At 41.8% G+C, this 19,913-nt stretch overlaps 1 protein-coding gene across 2 annotated transcripts in view; it reads right to left on the bottom strand.

Annotated features, from left to right (window-relative positions):
- reck (reversion-inducing-cysteine-rich protein with kazal motifs) overlaps positions 1–19,662 on the bottom strand; it is a 115,948-nt gene extending 96,286 nt beyond the window's left edge. For both annotated transcript variants that reach the window (XM_052023225.1, XM_052023226.1), the window contains exons 1-3: positions 19,578–19,662; positions 4,715–4,794; positions 2,038–2,092 (exon numbers count right to left, since the gene is read on the bottom strand). The gene's annotated coding sequence lies outside the window, so the exon portion shown is untranslated. The remainder of the gene's footprint in view (positions 1–2,037; positions 2,093–4,714; positions 4,795–19,577) is intronic.
- Positions 19,663–19,913: the final 251 nt, after the last annotated feature.

Raw genomic sequence — 19,913 nt, 5'->3', positions numbered from 1 at the left:
TGTTTTTCCTGGAGTGAAGGAGACGGAGGGGTGACCGTAAAGAGGTTCAAGTTAAAAAGGGGCATAGATACGGTAGATAGTCAGTCTTTTTCCCAGGATAGGGGAGTCTAAGACTAGAGGGCACAGGTTTAAGGTGAGAGGGGAAAAATTTAAAGGGGACCTGAGGGGCAAGTTTTGCACACAGAGGGTGGTGGGTATGTGGGACAAGCTGCCAGAGGAGGTGGTGGAGGCAGGCACAATTACAATGTTTAAAAGACATTTGGACAGGTACATAAATAGGAAAGGTTTAAGGGGATACGAGTCAAATGCAGGCAAATGGGATTAGTGTAGATAGGCACTTTGGTTGGCATGGATGAGGTGAACCAAAGAGCCGGTTTCCATGCTGTGTGACTATGAATCTATGACTCTATAACCAGTCTTGAACAGTATTCAAAATGAAGTTTGATTATCAAGAAAAACTGTGCTCCATCAACATTTTTAACCTAAGCACTTCCACTTTCAATTATAAATTTTAATAGTAGCTTCAACCACAGAACTTTAGCCCAAGGAAAAGCATCAAGGTTTCAAAATGATGATAGGTTCTGATCACGTAAATGGCGAAAAATTCTATTTTTATTGGTTTGTGCTTTGTAACTAGAGAACATAAGCTGAAGATCATCACCAGGAAAACCAACAAAAATGTACACAGAATTCTTTTAGGAATGTAGAATGCCAGACCCAAGTAACTGGACAAATCAGAATCCAGAATACCTACTACAAAAGGGAACATGATGACCATTTGAAAAAATCAAGAGCAGAGGAATGCTACGAGGTAGCCCTTTCTTGGACACGGCACTAGCCCACTAGAGAAAATGGCCAACCAAGCTTATAACTAGGTTCTGACAAATGGTCATTGATCTTAAATGTTAAGATCTTTCTCTTTCCACAAATGCTGCCTCTTCTGCTAAGTATTTCCATTTTTTTTTGTTTTAAATCAGAATTTTAGCTTTTGCAGTTTTTTCTTGCTTCTCAGAGCCCATAACTAAGCCTGTCAAGGCATCCCACCTTATGGGTTATGCTCCCCATGTAAAACAGATAAAACTAAGAGGAACCCAGATTTGGATTCAATGAAAACTAAGGAAACAAAAGGAATTACAGACTGTGGCACGTCTGCTTTCTTTGTTTCAATTAAAATTAGCTTTAAATATAGTCCTCTTTAAGGTGATTGATTATTAAAGATGAATTCTTAAGTGAAGGCATCACTCAGCTGCCGGAATAGATGTGAAAAGAAAGGTTTTCCTCCTGATTTAAATGCACACAAGACTCTGCTTTTAACAGCAAACAAGAGAACAATTTTAGGTATCCAAGTTACAGCTCTGAGGAAAATACAGCAAATTACCAGACTAAATTGTGATGATCAATTATTCGGTTAAGATTCAGCAACACAGTGAAGCAGGCAAACAAAGCTGGAAGAATTGTTTTTTTTAATTTAATAAAGATCTTGGCTGTTGAGTGTAACTTTATCATCTTTTGTGAAGTAGAGCAAACCTGATACCATTAAGTCTCACAATTACTACATAATTGTAAGAGATACTCAACTGCCTTGGGCACTCTTAAATGATTAGGCTGTAGAAAGTGTGAACTATGTTGTCTGCATTATTTACAAAACATTGGTTGGTAATTTGGCTGTTTTGATCAATTTATTCACTTAATAGTGCACTGTTTCTTCTGAATCTGGATCAGTTAAGTTTTGGCAGCAGCTGTTTTTTGTTTAAAAAGTGTTAGGGTGAACGGTTTGAAGACAAGGCCAATGCCCTTTAATCTCCCTTAATTTTACCACTAATATCATTCAGATGAGATTTAAGCTAGAATTCACTTTTCACAAGAGACTTCTACCACCGATCAGGTCTGTGATTTTGATTAAATGAAACAACATTAAAAATGTTATGTGATCAAGAGACATTTAAATGAATTAAAATTATTAATGAATTAATACCAATTTGAATTAGCACAATTTCTCATTTACAGACAAGGCACACAAATATTTTGTAAATTTACCAACGATGGTTGTAGAAGGTAGCATCTCTTAGAAGGTCCCATTTACCCTCTTGCTCTGTAATACAGAAAAAGATCTTGTTAAATACTTTTCTTCCTCTCTCACACTCCACCAGAAATCACAACCTTTCACTTTATACCCTTCTTATGTTTGTTATTTTACTCCACTACGAAATCCTTTTTCGTTCTCTGATACTCTGTGCTCCATTGCACCCCATTCCGTTATTAAGCCCCTTTTAATTTCACTTGGCAATCACTCACGGGAGAGATTTAAAACTGGGCAGGATGACTCGCCCATTACCTTGCACTTATTTTCCAAACTCATTTCAATGGCATATCCTTTTAATTTCAGTAATAAAAAAGAGTTCATGAAACCATCCAGCAGTGCACTTGTTCATCTAATTAAAGCTTGTCACTTAGTGGGATCACATGGAACCAGCATATCAATTAAGATGTCTGGCTGTGTGGTCACAATCCACATTGTTTTGGCAGCCCCCATAAGAATATTTGTAAGCAGTCACATGGATTTACTATATTGTCTTGTGTAGAGGAAAATGTCAAAGCAAGCTAATTGGGAATAAGTACTTTTTGCCTCTCAGATTTAGAAATGTAAATCTGTAACTCTCCCTCCAAAAGGCACAAAAATAGAATGTTTCAATGAGCTGAATGGGTTAATCCTATTCTCCTGCAATTAAAATAAACAATTAGGAAATTTGCAACAAGCACAATAAGTAGTTAATATTGTTCCTTTGCAAAAAAAAATTCCCTCAAAGAAAAATTAAAGCCACATGTTTTAATTGTTTGAAAGTGTTCCGAACTGCAGGAGCCCAACTACAGCACATTGCAGCAGCAGGCTCAATATTTTTCCCCCCAGTAACTTTCTTTGAAAAGGGATTTGGAAAGCAATGCCTGTCGGGATGGAAGAAACATTCAATAACAGTTCTCAAAGGCGAATGTGATAAATATTTGAAGGAGAAAAATTGCTCAATGGAAGAAAGTGTCCTGGAGTGGGATGAACTTTGAAAGAGTTGGGAGAGGTTCAATGGATTGAGTGACCTCCTTCTGTGGTGTATGATCCTACAATAAAATTTAAAAGATTTTCCTGATGGACTAGAAGGCCTTTTCCTATGCAGTTTTCACAAATACTCTGGTGCTGCAATGAAATAAGATCGGCAGGTCAGTCCATGGACAAAAATTTTGGTTTGCAATGGAAGTATTGCTGATGGATGTAGTCAGCATAATATTCAACTGAAAGAAACTTTAATCTGGTTTGGTGGGATATCATAATTAGACTGCTAAATAAAGAGTAGCCAATTATACAAAATAGTGGGATACATTTCTGGCACACTGGCTAGAATCAAGCCAACTATCATTGTTTCCATGTGAGGTATATTAACTAAAAATGAAATTGCTTGAATCCAATTATTCAAGAAAAAAGTTATTCAAAGACAAGTGGTGCACATCTGGATAAAACAGCAATCAAATTGGCTTTACCAACTAGATCTTGATACAAAGCTTTACGTAGGTGCAGTGAACAGTCCAAGACAATGACCTTAAAATATGATATGCCAACTACTACACTGATAGAAATAAATGCAAGCTAATCCGAAGATGCTTCCAGAACCAACTGTGGAACCTTTATATTTTCTCAAGCCATTTGGAGATTCGGTCATTGGCCAGCATAAAGCTAAGAGATCAGACATGAGATCCACCTGGCTGTTCAGCTCAGTATATTCTGGAACACCCTTGAATTCAGTGATGCATCCAGGAGAGGAGCAAGCAGCAAAACATGTCTGCACCCCCCACCCCACCGCCTCCCCCCCACGGTGTTCCACACTTCTGTAGAGCCAGCCTTCGCCAGAATCTGACCCATTCTTTCATTGTGCAGATTATTTCTACAAGCATCAGTTCTTGCTCCATTCCCCTAACTAGTGTAAGTCTTTTTAGATACTACACTTAAAAACAAAGCAGTAGAATTTTCAGATCGCTCAATAATTAATTATGGCATTAGTACAGTAACTGGCCATACAGATTCAATATCTGCCCCACGATGTTTGCTGACATCTGATATCTAGCTGTATAAACTGAATTCATTCAATCAGAAATGCTCAAGATGTCTCCCACAATGCAACAACCCAGTTCTCACCAAGCTCCACGGTCATTCTAAGACTCAGCAAATGGACCAACAGCCATACATCCACATACAAACTTGTGGCATCTTCCTATTGCCTGACCCATTACAAATAGAATCTGTCCCTTGCTCCAGCAACACTCTGTAGGAGCCTCACGCCACTTCAGAGATATCTGCAGTCCCAAATGTCTTTTGCCATTCTCACAACCCTGTCAAGCATTTACGAATGTCTACAAAGACTGCTATAAAAACATGAACTGTTATTTTATTGTACATTGCATTTGCAATATCCCCCCGTTACTAACAGCTACTTGTAAACCAAATCAGAAGGTCCAAGGGAGAACAAGTAACCAGCAGAAAATCACATAAATGAAGGTCTTAAATTACAAATGAAAACTTCCATTCAAGTTCATCCAACTAATTTCTTCATGCAATTTTAGACTGTCAGTTTTGTTTCCCACTAAGTATTCAGAGCAAAGCAAAAGATAACTTAGAATCCAACAGTAAAAAAAAAGAAAAAAATCCTTACAAGAAACAACATAAACTTACCTATTAACTTGCTTGTTGTTAGAAATATTCACAAAAGTCTACACAAGCCATTCCATCTGAACTTAGTGGAGAATTTTCACCTGTGTGAGGGAAGGAAAGATATATCAGAAAGGTTTTTCACCCCGCATTTAGAATGTACTATGAAAGCAGGCAGAATCATTCAAAACAGTGGTATGGAAGAATTAAAAAAAACAATTTCTCAGCATTTTAAAGAATTGAAAATGTTCAACATAAGTTTTGAGTTAAAGATTTGGTTGACATTGAATGATCTTTTGCATTGCAGCAAGGGCCTAATAGGCTCAGATCATGCAGGGACGTTGATGGTGGTCTCAAAGTTGATCAGTAAACGAGATTACTTGTTCACAGTAATCAGTGGTCAGGCATACTAACACTAAATCATCCACAACAGCTTCAGCAACAGGAACAAATCCTAGGTGGGAAGAAATTTTATAAAGTATACAAGAGGAAAAACTGAAGAGGGAGGGAGGTAGTAAACTACATGCACATTCAGGAAAAGTGCAAATTTACCTTGAAAAATAGTTCAAAAAAGGCAAAGCTGCTGCTAGACAATTACATTAGTTAAGTAAAAAAAAACAAATCGATCCGCTGGCATCCACACATCTTGGTGGAGGAACATTCTGGATTTTCATTATCATCTGTGATTCCCAGCCCTGAAGCAGCTCCAGGCTGCATTTCACTTGATTGCCAGGACATAGGAATAATAGACCTAGTTTCCTGGGGAGTCTCTGATTTAACAAAAAATAATAAAACCAGAGGGAGCAATTTCAGAGGGAGGTCGTACTTCCTCTTTAAAACATAATGGCAGTCTCTGGATCCCACTGCATACACTGAGCATAGTTTTATCATGTTTTAATACTAGATTTTACAAATTTTTTACAATGCACAAATCTAAACAAGTTAATTTTCCTACATAACCATTTACAGTAAAACTACAATAGTCTGGCACCCCCAGAGCCTCAATGGTGGTGGTTTGGTAGATTTTACCGACCATTGGATATTACTCCTACTAACACCTCAATACACTTTATACATTTTTGTTCAAGAGGTCACACTGGGTAAATTAGTGAGATTTCCAAATAATTATCAGAGTTTTACTGTACATTGATTTTTCAAAAAAACATTTACAATAAATCTAACTTTTGTGTGTTTAGAATAAATGGCTTGATTTTATGCATTTTAACTCTGTTACATCAGGTTGAACAACCTTTAGAACTTAGTGCTTGTGTATTTCTTGCCTTCTGATGGCCACATTTAAAAATTCAGACGAATGGAAGCATGAAACATCAGAACAATCATGCTAGAACGGTATAAAGCACTAGTTATGCCACAGCTGGAATGTGTACAGTTTCAGTCACCATACAACAGGAAGGATATGATGGTACTGGAGAGGGTGCAGAGGAGGTTAACAAGGATGGTCCCAAATCAGGAGACAAGCTATAATTAAGAAGAGAGACTGGCTAGGCTGGGATTGCTTTTTTTTAAGAACAAAGGAAACTGAGGGGAGATTCAGTTAACTATATATATTAAAAAAAAGAACCAGAAAGAGTAAACAGAAAGCCTATATTTCCTTAGCACAGGGGCCAGTAACTAGGGGAACAGATCTCAGTTAATTGGTAGGATTAGAGGGGATCTCACTCAGTGAGTGGTGGGGAGTGTAGAATTCACTGCCCGAGAGGGAAATGACACTAAAGTATACATTTGGCTGGCAAGGACACAATGCACCAAATATCATGCGCTGCAAATTCCATAAATATACAAAATAGGTTATGTTTCCCTCAAGTCCCCGACTTATCCGCACATTTCTGCAGCACTGTTTCCTAGTGGCTCGAGATGAAAAGGGTGCAAAGCCAAATGGATAGGGGTAGAAAGAATTAAGTGCACGTAAAGCAAGTAAAACAAGAGAATTCCATATATTGCAGGAGAAAAGGCCAACTGAATGTCTGATAGAGTGTTTGGCAGAAGGAAGAGAGAACTTGGGCAACATTTGTAGTCATTTAAAATAGTTTGATCGTTTGAAATCAAATGGAAAGCAGTATTCCAAGCAAAATCATTTCTAAGTTGAAAGAGAAAGGGCAGTATCAAACCAATTCCAAAGATTTAGGCAGTAGCAGTGGTTCAGATAGCCTGTCATAACTAGGCCTGGGCCTTCAACTCAGGATGTTCTTTTGCCTTGGAAGAGGGGAAATAAAACAAACTCCCTTTCTTAATACAAAATATGAATTATGTAACATCTTGACCCTGACCTGCATTTGGCATCTAAAAGATGCCTGTCTTTCTCCTTTATGACATAATTTTGGATGGCAGCTTTGTTTTTTTTCTAATGGCATAAAAAGCTATGCAGAATGAGGAGGAATATATACCACTGAGGTGCAAATGAAAACAGGCCCACCTAATATTCGTGCTTCAATCAACACAGCTAAAACAAATTACCTGGCCACTTTATCAACATTTGTGGATGCTTGCTCTGCAAAGATTGCCCAGCGTGTTTTCTACATCACACTACAATCAATAAAGTTCTTTTGAAAACCATTTTTGGATGTCTCAAGGTTGAGTTGTAGTATAAATGGATTTTTTTTTCTTTCTTTCACTGCATATAATCTCCCCAATAACATGTGGTACAGGAAGATTTGCATGGTTATGTATTGAATTAATACTGATATTCCACTCACCATCTTTTCATCACTGCCAGTAAACTTAGCAAATTTACTTTCCCAGTTCTCCTAATCTCTTCACATTCAGAGAAAGCTTCCTGCAAAGAGGTCCTTTTAACATTCAATTATTCCTTTTATTTACAAACAGATTTCAGTTCCTGCTTTTCATAGTTTTAATAGCATTGATGGAGTGGGGGCCATGAGGGTCTGCTGAGATTTCTGACTTTTAACATTAATTATGGCACCAAAAAGGAAAGGAAGGACTGGGCTTAACTTTCTATCAGCTGCCAAAAAATGATTCATGAAACCAAAGGAAGATAACATCAAATCAGTTGAAGTGAAATAAAGATTAAGACTAGCAGGGTAGGTGTTATACCACAAATGCAGTATTTGGGAGTTGATGGAAACCATTGGGGTCCATGGTAACTGCATCTGTTGGTAAGCACCTTCAGCTCAAGGAACTTTGACTTATAGACTTTGATGAGCTGGAACCTGAGATATGCATCCTGTGATGTACCAGCGAGGAGGAAAGTTACCTTGGTACTTTGTTACAGGAGGCAGTCACACACCTTACAAAAGTACTATAGAAATGGTTAATCAAGAGGGACATCGATGATAATGAACAAGGAAAGTATGGAGATTAAGAAGGTGGTGCTACAGGAACCTTAGCCCTTGCTCTTGTTCACAGGTACAAGATTTTGACAACCTGTGTGAGTGAAAGTAGTGACTGCAGAGTGGTAGAAAAAATTGACCATAGCATCATGATATGGAGTACCCTTCAAGTTGGGGGAGTGGAGCGGAATGGACTGGTACTAGGTGACAGTATTGTTAGAGGGATGGATACCATTCCATGCAGACACTAGAATGAGTCCCAAAGGTTCTGTTGTGTGCCAGTGCCAGGATTAAGGATATCACCTTGGGACTGTAAACAGATTTGGGAATTAAATATCCCGGGATACTTTAATTTTACAAGAGATAGGTAAAATGGGAAAGAGGCAAGATATTAAAGAATGGAAGAATCTTAGCTCAGAAAATCAAGTAGAATCATCTTGGGTGAAGCTTAAAAAAATCAGCAACAGGCAGAAAACATTGCTGTTATTAAATAGTGGTGATAAGTCAGGAAACTAGAGGGCATGCAAGTACAAGGGTAATACGGTAAACATTGAAGACTTAAATCTGACGGACTGCAAACCAAATTACTAGTAATAATGTGAGGGGATGAATTCATGGAGGGCATCAAAGATGGTCTTCTAAAGCAGTTGTTCACTGTAGAAAGTGGCAATGGAATGAATTGATGCTGTCTCGATTGAAAACAGCGATTAAGCCAATATGGAAGTTTTGCGATACCATTGCCAATAACTTTTCAGGTTTAAGTTGTACAATCATATAACTGTTACCAAACGACTTAGCATCATGAAACACATAAAAGAAAGTTGTTTTCAGAGGGAAAAGTCGATTTCAATCTGTTGTGAATTGAGGTGCTTCAGGAAAGAGTCATCATCATATGATAGAATTTTATATTAAAACTGAAATCATTCAGCCAAACCTGAAACCAAAGACTTGAAATGAATTAAGCAATCTACCAGTACATGAGGCATGAACTGGCTACGGTACTTTGGGAAACTTAATTAAAAGGTATGACGATAAGCAAACAAGGGCTAGAATCCGAAGTACAAAGAAAATAAATTTCCTTGAGGCAAAAGAACAACAGGAAAAGTGGTCCAGCCTTGGTTATCAAGAGAAATTAAAGACACTATTAGATCAAAGGAAAATACTTATAATGTTGCCAAAAAAAAGCAGTAAGCCTGAGGATTTTGAGCATTCCAAAATTTTTGGAAGACCCTGGCGCTTTTAAGTAGAATCTGAGAGAAGTCTAGTGGAAAAAAAAACACTGCAAAAGCTTCTAGAGATATGCAAAAAGAAAATAATCAAAAGCTAATTTCATCCCTTGCAGACCAAGACAGGAGAAATTACTTGCAGAATATGTAGCTAGCAACACAATTTAACAACTATTTGATGTGTTTTCACAGAAGATGAAAATACTGGAGAAGGACAAGCTCTAAACTGAATGAGGGCGATAAGCAAGTTAGTATTAGAGAAAATATTGGGACTGAAAGACCATAAATCACAGAACCTGATGACCTACATTCTAGGGTTTTGCAGGTGGCAGCTCCATATGCAGTGGATGCACTGGCTGCCATCTTCCAAATTCCAGAGCTTCTACAACAGTGGGGATGTCATAAAGATCCTTGCTGCGTTTCCAGCTGTTCACAATCCAAATCAATGATTTGGAGATGATCAAGTTTGATATTTCCAAACTTATTGATGTAACAAAACTAGAAGGCAATGAGGGCCATGAGAAGGATGCAGAGGGCTTCATAGGGTGTAGGCAGGCTAGATGAAGGAGGTGGCCAGTGAAATATAACGTGGAAAAATTAGGTCACCCACTCTGACAAAAAGAAGAGAGATGTGCCATGATTTTTTTTTAAAGGCAAGTCATTGAAAGATGTTGATGCTCAGTGTGATCTGGGTGCCTGTGTACACTCATAACTGAAAGTCAACAGTCAGGTCCAGCAATGAATAAAGTAACTGGCAAGAGGATCTAAATACAAGTAGAGATGCCTTGGCCTATTTATAAAGGGGCCTGGTGAAACTGATTCGGAATATTGTATACAAAACTGATATCATTGTCTCAGGAATGATATATTTGCAACTGGCGCAATGCAGCCAAGGTTTGCAAGATGATTGATGAGATCATGATTTATCTTACAGAGATTAAGTAGACTAGGCCAATCCTCTCCTGATCACAAGAATGAAAGGTAATCTCATTAAAACATACAAAATCCATTTCGATTTGACAGGATAGATACAATGATATTTCCCCTGACTGGGGTGTTTAGAACCAGGGATCCGAGTAGGTGAGCCACACACACACAAAATGCTGGAGGAACTCAGCAGGTCAGGTAGCACCTATGGAGGGAAATGAACAGTCGACGTTTCAGACCAAGACCCTTCATCAGGGCCTGAAATGGCCCGAAACATCGACTGTTCATTTCCCTCCGTAAGTGCTGCCTGACCTGCTGAGTTCCTCCAGCATTTTATGCGTGTTGCTCCAGATTCCAGCATCTGCAGTCTCTCTTGCAGTGTCTCCTGCAATGTCTCCAAGTAAGTGAGCCATTCAGGACTGAGATAATCAGAAATTTCTTCACCCGGAGCTAGTGAGTCTTTGGAATTCTCCACTCAAGAGTGTGGAACTTAGTCACTGAGTATATTCAAGACAGATATTGATAGGTTTTTTCCCTAATATTAAGCAATTATGGGGTTAGTGCAGAAAAGTGGCACTGAGGTAATAGATCAGCCGTGACCCTACTGTATGAAGAAGCACGAGAGGTCAAATCACCTACTCCCATTTTTAATTGTCTTATAACATGACTCAAGGAGGCAGCAAGCATACGACATACGAGAGCAAGATCTTCAAACAAGCGTTGAAAAACATGAAACCATTGAATGATTGATTACAGGGATGAAAGGCGTGCTATCTGGAGAAACAGAAGCTGGAATTATTCTACTTGAAACACAAGATTGAGAGGAAATTTGATCATGAACTGTTTGTATGGAGTAAATGAAGAAACTGTTCACATTGGCAGAAGGGTCAAAACTAAAGGACAAAGAATGGAGGTGATGCCTGCAGCAAGAATATATAACCTAAAAAATGACCAAAGTTGACTGAAATTCCTATCCCAAGGTGCTGTGGGCCCCAGTATTAGAGCTAAGCCTTTAAAACAGATGAAGCTGGAAAAAGACCCTTAAGTATTTGCTTATTTAAAATCAAACTTTTCGTCCAGACCTGTGCTATGTGACAACATCACCAAAGCAACAAGCTATCGCATAAATAACAGGATATCGCCAGTGTCTCTAGCTCTGTCCACAATGAGTGGCTGCGGTTGGAAACATTACCAAATTTTAGACTGCTGACTCAAAACAAATCTTTTATCCATCTGAACATCTTTGTTGTACTAATGGGTGTACATCAAACCTTCCCACAATGGACAAATAGAATGATAAGATAAGAGATCTTTATTAGTCACATGTACGTCAAAACACACAGTGAAATCCATCTTTTGCGTAGTGTTCTGGGGCAGCCCACAAGTGTCGCTGCGCTTCCGGCACCAACAGAGCATGCCCACAACTTCCTAACCTGTACGTCTTCGGAATGTGGGAGGAAACTGGAGCACCCGGAGGAAACCCACGCAGACACGGGGAGAACATACAAACTCCTTACAGACAGTGGTGGGAATTGAACCCGGGTCACTGGCGCTGTAAAGCGTTACGCTAACCACTACACTACCATGCCTGCCAAGGGAGGTGGTATAATCAAAAAAGTTGTGTTAATTAAATTATCGCAGTGTGATTTTTGGATTACAAGACTGTTCATTGAGAAATAGCTGCAGTTAAGGGTTAAAATGTTGTAAGTGACATCTTGCAAATAGTTGGAGGCAGAATAACCTGAGTGGTTGGCATGATGAGTTCTATCTGCAGATATCCAACATTAGAAAATAAGTAATGTTGAGAGTTAAAAGGGTAGCTTGCAAGGCAACAGCAAACAGGACTGCCCACCTGTTGGGGGAGGCCAGAAGATGTATTCAAAGCTTAAAGCAGAGGACCTATTACAGTATAAGAGTTTTATATCAAACCTTCAAAAACTTCACGTAACATCGTATGTAACATCATTTGTATTGTATTTATATTATCTTATTTCTGCTGTTGGTCAGGTTTTAGTAAACTGTTTGAGAGTTAAGAGCTGTGCTGCTCTGTGAGCCTCATCTGAATTTTCCCCCACATGAAGGGGCTCAGACCAAACTCGTGAAAAAAAATAGCTGCAGGAGAAATTACCTACAGAGGTGATTGGCGAAAAATCCAATGTGAGAGCCAACATAAGGAAATCAAAACTTCTTAACGCACCAAGTGGCCAGGATCTGGAATGCTCTGCCAAAAGCTTAGTTGAGGCAGATTCAATCCTGATGCTCAAAGATCAACTAAATAAGTATAGGAAAAGAAATACACTTGCAGGACTGTGGAGAGGGGATGGGAGAGTGTTACCAGGTAAACTGCACTTGCTTGAATCCTGCAGTGCCACCTCTGTGTGATGACCTGTACTTCTGTCTCAGAACCTGAAGCTTTTCCTCACAAATCCACGAAAGCAACAATGTGGCACAGTAGTGTAGCAGTTAGCATAATGCTATTACAGCACCAGCGACCCAGGTTCAATTCCAGTTCATTCTCCCTGTGTCTGCGTGAGTTTCCTCCGGGTGCTCCGGTTTCCTCCCACATCCCAAAGACGTACAGGTTAGGAAGTTGTGGGCGTGCTATGTTGGCGCCGGAAGTGTGGCGACACTTGCGGGCTGCCCCCCAGAACACTCTACGCAAAAGATGCATTTCACTGTGTGTCTCGATGTACATGTGACTAATAAAGATACCTTATGTGCTGCAAGGTCCACCGAGAGATTTCTTGATATTTCAGTGTGGGTGTTTCAGCCAGAACTGTTTCAGACTTGAGCCAGGAGACTATATTTTCCAGCCCACACAAGGAACTAAGCACATAACCTGAGATGACATTTTGGTGCTATAATATCAGAGATTCAGAATCTAAATGAAACACCCATCCAAAAAAAAACTTTGTTAAGGGTTAAATTGGAGCAGTCATTTTGTTTCCTGGCCAATATTCCACCTTAAAACAAAGACAAAAAACTGCCACTTCATCTCATTCCTATTCCTGAAATTCTGTACAAACAAAAATGCTTATAACATTCAAGGCAATTGTCAATTATTTTAAGGTGAAATAAGGTGCTCTGTTAACACCAAGCATTCCTCTTCAGTCATAACCAAGGAGCAGAAAGCAACATGATCTAAATTGCACTTTTATCATAACCAGATCGCTGCCTCAAACTTACAACCATAGTGGAGTTGTTAATATCGTCAGTAGCTATCTGAACTAACAAAGCATCAACACCAAACGAGATACATTTTAGCAGCTGCATAATATTTTGCAATTCACTAATCAATTGTTATTTAGAATAGTGAATAGGTAACTAACAGAGAGAGAGAGTTCAATTTACTTGGTTTAGTGGCAAAAAAAAACGGGAAGAAGAGGAAAAAAAAGATTTGGATGCTAAATTCTACTACTCTCCAAGTCAATGCACAGCAGAAAAAGTACGAGTGAAAAGTTAGCCATTATCTCAAGGAGACTGGAAAATATGAGAGAGGAAGTACGCTTCAGTTGTATGGAGACTGCTGGACAATTTCATTTGACTTTGGGCACCACACCCAAGGGACATAATATTGGTCTTAGTGGAGGAACAGCACAAATTCACCAGGACTCAGAATTAAATAATTAGGGCAAGTTGTAACTTTAATGTACTACCTTGAACTTAAGTGGTTAAGAGGCGGTTTAATTTAAAACGACAACAGAATTGATAAGGTAGATACGGAGAAACTACTTCAACAACAAGGTCGCATAATCTTTTAAAAAAAAATCTGCATTTCTGCACAGAAGTGCTGGCAGGTTTCATGCTGTGCCAGGAATGGATCCAGAAGCCCACTGATTTCAAAGGTAATTATAGAAATGTAAGATTACAAGATAAAAATTTGGCAAGTTGTGTTGTTTTTATATTATTAGTGATTAATTTAATGTTCTTAATTACTTAAAAGTGGTTGAAGCATCTTTAATTAATTTTATTTTCTTAAAATTTTAGCATTACTTTTTTTAATTTAATAATTTTGAAATTTTTCTGAATGCCAAATATCCAGAAGCAATGAAAATCCCTGACAGCTTTGACAGACAGCAGGTCCAGAAATGGGGTTCATCAACTGTCCAAGAGATTTGTGGACAGGGTTTACCCACGACTCCCAAAAATCAAAATACAACAAATGCGGGTAAATGAAACCATGCGGTAGATCAGTTGTGATTCAATGGTAGAATGGGCTCGAGCTGCCAAATGTCCTGATGTACTTGTGTGCAAGCACCTCTGGAATTTCTAAAAATATTAGAAGTATTATATCAATTCATATAACTTCTGCTTGATATCCTATTTAAACCATTCCTCATAAACAAGGCAGCCCTGAACAGGGTCTACTAAATACATTACTTCAGCACAAAGGAGATTTCAAATATTGTATATTTCAAAACTATAATATTCCTTGGAGCGTAGAAGAATGAGAGGAGATTCGATAGAAGTTTACAAAATCATGAGGGATACAGACAGAGTAAATGCGAGTAGGCTCTTTCCACCTAGATTAGGAGAGATAAGTACGAGAGGGCTTTAGGGTGAAAGGGGAAAGGTTTAGGGGGAACATTAGGGGGAAATTCTTCACTCAGAGAGTGGTGGGAGTGTGGAACGAGCTGCCATCCGATGTGGTAAATGCGGGCTCACTCTTAAGTTTTAACAGTAAATTGGATAGATACATGGATGGGAGAGGTCTGGAGGGTTATGGACTGGGTACAGGTCAATGGGACTTGTGGAATAAAGTTTCGGCACAGACTAGAAGGGCTGAATGGCCTGTTTTCTGTGCTGTAGTGTTCTATGGTTCTAAATCCAGAGAATGAACAGCCAGCCTTGACAGTTTAAGACATTCATTATGCAAATACTTGGTCAATCCTCCATCTTTACATTGGCACCAACTGTTGGCTTTACAACATATTGGGAGACTTTTCAATGTTAAAAACATTAATGGAAATTTTTAGATCACCAAGTATTAGCTTTTCACTTTCCTCTGGGTGGATTTACTTCTGTGGTAAACGGAAATCAAAACAAAAATACGTCCATGCCAAATGTATGATTCTAACCATTCCCACATTAAGGGGGATAAACAAATTCTGGTTATGATCAGGCAAAACCACGAAAGCCTTATAAACTCAGATAAAAAAGGACACTTGGCAAATAATAATCAAACATGAACATTTGAAAAATAAAACTGTCTCATCTCCAGCCAACCTTACATCATGAGAGAACTATCTTTTGCATTAAAACTCAGAAGTACTTAGAGTCAATACTTGCTATGAACCTCTTCTTAAAGGGAATACAGACACCAATTCACAGCAACATTACAAAATTATTTACTTTGCAGGACCTCATAACTAGCCTTCCTTTGTAGTTTTTCTTTACCCAGATTCTGGCTCAAAATGCTTTAAACTCAAGGCATGACTACTGATATGAGCAAACGAGTAATCAGGTGTAGGCTACCTGGCCCTTCAAGCCTGCTCTGCCATGCAGTTACAGGGCAGTAACATGGCGCAGCTAGCAGAGTCACTGCCTCACAGTGCCAGAGACCTAGGTTCAATCCTGACCTCGGGCGCTGTGTGGAGCTTGCACGTCATTCTGTAACCACACGGGTTTCCTCCCCATACCAAAGATGTGTGGGTCAGTAGGTTGATTAGCCACTGCAAATTGCTCCTAGTGCACGGGAGAATGAGGGAGATGATAGAATGTAGGGAGAATGAGATTAATGTAGGATTAGTGTAAATGGGCGATTGATGGCCAGTGCAGATTTGATGGGCTTCAGGGCCCCTATCCATGCTGTACCTCTCTATGACTCTTAACATCTCTGTTGATCTGACTATAATCTCAGCTCCATAGTCCTGCCTGTCCCCAGAAATCTTTCACTCCTTTACTTACCACGAATCTATCTACCTCTGCCTTAAAAATAAGCAGATTCTGCAACACACTTCTCTTTCTGTAGTTCCAAAAACTTGACGCAGAAAAGAAAATTGCCTCATCTCTGTCTTACATAGGCAATCCCTTACTTTTAAACAGTGACTTCTAGATCTAGATTCTCCCACCAGAGGAAACATCCTCCCCACGTCAATCTTATCAAGATTCCTCAGGACGTGTCAGGTCACCTTTCACTCTGCTAAACAATATCAACTCAGTAAACCTCTGAACTTCTTCCAAAGCATTAACACACCTTTTTAAAATGAGGAGACCGGTTATCGTACATTGTACTCTGGATATGTCCTCACCATTGTCTTAGAAACTGAAGCATAACCTCCTTACTTTTGTATCCAAATCCCCCAGCAATAAATACCATTTCGTTAGTGTTGCTCATTACATCCTGTACTTGATTTTGCAAATCATCAATAAGACACCCAGCCCCCTATGCATCCAATAGTTCTGCAATCTTTTACCATTTAAATAACATGCTTTTTTTTTGATTTCCTGCTAAAATGGACAATTTCAGACTTTCCCACATTTTAACCCACTTGCCAGATATTTGCCCACTCACTCACCTATATATATATCCCTCTTATCACATCTGCATACATGTTCACTTCACATCTTCCTTCCTCATCTCTCATTGTGCCATCAGAAAACTTAGCGTCTCAATATACAGTACATAGTAAAAATCATGTCTCCAACACCCATCCCTCTGGCACACCACTCCTTACATCATGCCAACCAAAAATAGACCCATTTATGTCTACTGTGTCAACCGTTAATGAACCAATCTTCTATCCACATAAATGTGTCATCTTCAGCACAATGAGCATTTAGGTTCTGCAATAACCTTAGCTAATGCCTTTCGGAAAGCCAAGTATTATGCATCCATGTATTTCTCTTTATTCACAGCACATATTACTTCTTAAAAAGCTGCAATAAATTGGTGAAACATAATTTCCCTTCCACAAAACTACGTCAACTTGCCCTAGTTATCTTTAATATTTCTAAGTGCCCTGTTTTAATGTCTTTGGGTTGCAACATTTTCCCTACGACACATGTTAAGCTAACTGGTCTGTAATTTTCTGGTTTCTCTCTCTTTTTGAATAAAGTGGTTACATGCTCTATTTTCCAATCCAATGGAACCTTTTGGAAAATTCTGGAACATTAAAATCAATGTATCAACCATCCCACAAGCCCCTTCTTTCAAGATCCTAGGATTTGAGATGTTACTAGTATCCACTATTGTGAGAACTGATGCATTATTCATGTTCAAAACCGTTCCCAAACACTGCATTCTCAAAACTGATTTGGTGTTTTCAGAAAATATCTTTCCACTGTTCACTTGATACCCCATGCATTAACAGAGTGAGACTATGCCGACACATTGAGACAGCTACAGCGACCCATGATGGAGATCAAATCCCATGAAAGCCATCCAAAGGAAATTCCCACTGCAAGGGGAAAAATTCCTCCTTCCGTACAAACACTGACACAACCTACCCCTAACACCTATAATTCCAAAAGTAGAGGGCATTCCCTCATTCCATTTAAAGATGACACAGAGGAGAGTGGGAAAGAAGACCTGTCCATTGTAAAGGGGGTTGAAGTGATCATAGCCCTTCCTCTGCGAAGGCCAGATCCTGAATCCATTGTAAAAGTGTGTGGGAGGGGGAAGATGACTGTATGTCCATCAGGGTTGGGGGTGAGTTGGGGGAGAGCAATGAGTTATGACTGTAATGGAAGATGGACTCTTTTTCTCCCCTTAGTGGCAGGAGATTGGAGTGGGAGCAAGGGATGCGGGGTGTGGGGGGGGAGGGTGGGGTGGGTGGTGTCAGCCTCCCTTGCAAGATGGGGAAACAAAGGGAGGGGCAGATTCTCGTCAGGGGTTGAGATAGTGGGGGGGGGGGCAGCCTCCCCTGCACGAAGGGGAAATGGGAGAGTGAGGGTGAGATGGTGGGGGAGGGGGGAAGAAGACAGCCGGGGGGGGGGGGGGGAGAGAGACAGCTGGGCGGCCAGGGGTGGGGGGGCAGACGGGGCTGGGGGGGGGAGACGGCTGGGGGGGGGGAGACGGCTGGGGGGGGGGAGACGGCTGGGGGGGGGAGACGGCTGGGGGGGGGAGACGGCTGGGGGGGGAGACGGATGGAGGGGGGGAGACGGATGGAGGGGGGGAGAGATGATGGAGGGGGGGAGAGATGATGGAGGGGGGGAGAGATGATGGAGGGGGGGAGAGATGATGGAGGGGGGGAGAGATGATGGAGGGGGGGAGAGATGATGGAGGGGGGGAGAGATGATGGGGGGGGGAGAGATGATGGGGGGGAGAGATGATGGAGGGGGGGAGAGATGATGGAGGGGGGGAGAGATGATGGAGGGGGGGAGAGATGATGGAGGGGGGGAGAGATGATGGAGGGGGGGAGAGATGATGGAGGGGGGGAGAGATGATGGAGGGGGGGAGAGATGATGGAGGGGGGGAGAGATGATGGAGGGGGGGAGAGATGATGGAGGGGGGGAGAGATGATGGAGGGGGGGAGAGATGATGGAGGGGGGGAGAGATGATGGAGGGGGGGAGAGATGATGGAGGGGGGGAGATGATGGGGGGGGAGAGATGATGGAGGGGGGGAGATGATGATGGAGGGGGGAGATGATGATGGAGGGGGGAGATGATGGAGGGGGGGAGATGATGGAGGGGGGGAGATGATGGAGGGGGGAGATGATGGAGGGGGGGAGATGATGGAGGGGGGGAGATGATGGAGGGGGGAGATGATGGAGGGGGGAGATGATGGAGGGGGGAGATGATGGAGGGGGGGAGATGATGGAGGGGGGGAGATGATGATGGGGGAGATGATGATGGGGGGAGATGATGGAGGGGAGATGATGGGGGAGATGATGGGGGGAGATGATGGGGGGGAGATGATGGGGGGGAGATGATGGGGGAGATGATTGGGGGGAGATGACTGGGGGGGAGATGATGGAGGGGGGAGATGATGGAGGGGGGAGATGATGGAGGGGGAGATGATGGGGGGAGATGATGGAGGGGGAGATGATGGGGGGAGATGATGGGGGGGAGATGATGGGGGGAGATGATGGGGGGGAGATGATGGGGGGAGATGATGGGGGGAGATGATGGGGGGGAGATGATGGGGGGAGATGATGGGGGGGAGATGATGGGGGGGGAGATGATGGGGGGGAGATGATGGGGGGGGAGATGATGGGGGGGGAGATGATGGGGGGGGAGATGATGGGGGGGGGAGATGATGGGGGGGGAGATGATGGGGGGGGGAGATGATGGGGGGGGAGATGATGGGGGGGGGAGATGATGGGGGGGGGGAGATGATGGGGGGGGGGGGAGATGATGGGGGGGGGGGGGAGATGATGGGGGGCCCGGACCGACCTTCCCCTCCACAGGGATCTTTCTTCCTCTCCCGCCCCCGCCCTGGGGTTTCTCGGCAGTCTGCCTGAAATAGACCCCGAGCCTCCTACCTGCGCCAGGCGGTGACACCGACTCCCCCGCTCCCGCTCCCGCTCCCGCTCCCGCCGCCGCCGCCGGCCGTCCCTTCGCTCCGGCTCCAGCACCAACTTTGGGACGGCCTGTAACGTCACCACGCCACTCACGCACCGCACGTCTGCTGTCGTCATTACGCAGCATCGTTTTTTCTCTCTCTCTGGAAATTCCTTGTACCCAGGCTCCGGGGCGGAGGTTCATGGGTATCCATGGTCCAGGGCACGGAGTCCTCATGTGTGCACAGGGTCCATGTGTGGACAGGATCCATGTGTGGACAGGGTCCATGTGTGGACAGGATCCATGTGTGCACAGGG

This window comes from Pristis pectinata, chromosome 9, assembly GCF_009764475.1.
Source record: "Pristis pectinata isolate sPriPec2 chromosome 9, sPriPec2.1.pri, whole genome shotgun sequence".
Lineage (NCBI taxonomy): Eukaryota > Metazoa > Chordata > Chondrichthyes > Rhinopristiformes > Pristidae > Pristis > Pristis pectinata.
The sequence above is the reverse complement of the archived record's forward strand: the minus strand, read 5'-3'. Positions and strand labels throughout refer to the sequence as shown.